This window comes from Acanthisitta chloris, unplaced genomic scaffold, assembly GCF_000695815.1.
Source record: "Acanthisitta chloris isolate BGI_N310 unplaced genomic scaffold, ASM69581v1 scaffold560, whole genome shotgun sequence".
In the NCBI taxonomy this organism is placed as follows: domain Eukaryota; kingdom Metazoa; phylum Chordata; class Aves; order Passeriformes; family Acanthisittidae; genus Acanthisitta; species Acanthisitta chloris.
In genome coordinates, this window is record NW_008650802.1 from 1 (window position 1) to 2,255 (window position 2,255).

A 2,255-nucleotide genomic window follows, 5' to 3' on the forward strand; every position below is an offset into this window, starting at 1 on the left:
GTCATGGAACGGTCCCAGCGGGAAGGGAAGCATGGGGGAATGGTCTGGGGAGCCACACTTGGGGGCATACAGGGAAAGGAGAGAGTGAAGGGGTCATGGAAGGGTCTCAGCTGGAAGGGAAGCACAAGGACCATCCAGTTCAACTCCTGGCACTGCACAGCTCCAACAATCCCATCGCGTCCCTGAGAGTGTTGCTCAAGTGCTCCTCGAGCTCTGGCAGGGCTGGGGCTGTGACCTCTTCCCTAGGGAGCTGCTCACCACCCTCTGGGCACAGAACCTCCCCAAGACCCCCTGCCCCAGCTCTGTCCCTGCCCCAGTCCCTGCAGAGCTCCAGGCTCAGCCGTGAGGGAGTTAACTCCCGGGAAGGAGCAGTTTCCCGGGTGCAGCCGCAGGCGTTGGGCACAGCACCACAAAAACACCACGTGCCACCCACAGCTCAGCAGCCATGAGACAGGAGGAGCCTCTCCCATCTGCTGCCTCCCCTGCCCACCTCGAGCCTCTCCCCTCCCAGGGAAGCTCCGAGAGACACTTCCAATAATCCCACTGCCCTCGGTGACCTGGTGGCCGCACCAGGGAACGTGGTGCTGGTGGTGGCAGGGGGAGGTTAAGCAATGCATCTCGGTGCCACCAGCACAGCACTGCTGGGAAACCTCAGGCTCTCCAGGCTGCCTGAAAATCCCTCGTTTGTGCTTTTCTGGGAAAAAGCAAAGCTCTCCTACGTCGCTGCCAGCTCCCACTGCTCCTGTGCCAGCGCCGTGCTGAGCTCAGTCTGCGGCGCCTCACGCCGTAACGAGCCATCTTGAGGCACTGAGGCACCTTCTCCCACCTGCACCTCCACACCATATCCCCAGATCCCCCTGCTTCCCTTCCCAGGAGGGACAACTGGGAGCAACCGCCTGATCCCAGTGCCCCAGGAAAGAAACCAGCACTGAGTTCAGGCTGGGACTCCCAGCCTGAGGTTGACTCTCCCACCTGCTCCCTCACCTCCTCCATGTGCTCCTACGTCCCCTTTTTCCCTCTGTGTGAGGAGAAAAAACTTGGATTCCAGAGCCCCAAACAGGTTTGCTATCCCAACCTCCTCCCAGGCAGGAGGGAACACACCAGCTCTGAGCCAAATCTGACTCCCTCACTCCACGACAAACCATCCTGAGGACAATTCTCCCACTTGCCCCTCCACAAAACACCCCTGGATTCTCCTTTTTCCCTTCCCAGGAGGGAGGATTGGGAGCAAGAGCTGCTCCCAGCACCCAAACAGGTTTGCCCTCCCAGGCAGGAGGGAAGAAACCAGCACTGAGCCGAATCTGTGACTCCCTCACTCTATGACAAACCATCCCGAGGACAATTCTCCCACCTGTCCCTGCACAGAAAACCCCTAGATCCTCTTTTTTCCCTTCCCAGGAGGGAGAACTGGGATCAACAGCCTGATACCAGTGCCCCAGGCAGGAGGGAACACACCAGCTCTGAGCCAAATCTGTGACTTCCCTCACTCCATGACAAACCATCCCGAGGACAATTCTCCCACCTGCCCCTGCACAGAACACCCCTAGATCCTCTTTTTTCCCTTCCCAGGAGGGAGGATTGGGAGCGAGGAGCTGCTCCCAGCACCCAAACAGGTTTGCCCTCCCCACCCCCTCCCCGGCAGGAGGGAGACGCAGGCTGTAATTAGCCTGGTGCATTCCAGCCCTCCCCAGCCTGTTTGAATCCGTGCCCCAGAGCCAGGAGGGAGCGGCTGGGAGCAGGGAGAGCCGAGCAGAGGGAGCACCATGAGCTGGAACTGCCCAGACTCGTCGCTGCAAGTCATGAGACACTCACAGCAGCTTCGTGCTGGGGCTTACACCCCCAAACCTTGGCTCAGGCACTGCTCCTCCCACCACGGGCCCTGCTCACACACAGCCCCCCGAGAATTCCCTCTGCTCCCAGCCCTGCTCGGGCTGGGACGGCCTGGACTCGATGCCCTCAGGGCACCTCAGGGCTCCCCAGGGCAGGGAGGGACTGGGTGGCCTCGGTGTGGCAGCTCCAGCCTGAGAAATGCTCTTGCCCACACAGAACCTGTTTTTCTCAGCCTCTGGGGCTCCATGGGGAGGTTTCACCCTTCCATCCTCACTTTCCCTCGCTCCTTTCCCCTGCTGGATCAATCTTCCAAGGTTTCCCCAGGGGCACCAGGTGTGTGGTGCTGGGTCAGAGCCTCCACATGGAGTCTTGGGGGTGAAATGACTTCCACAAGGGGTTTTTTTTGAGGGGGATGGACCCAATGG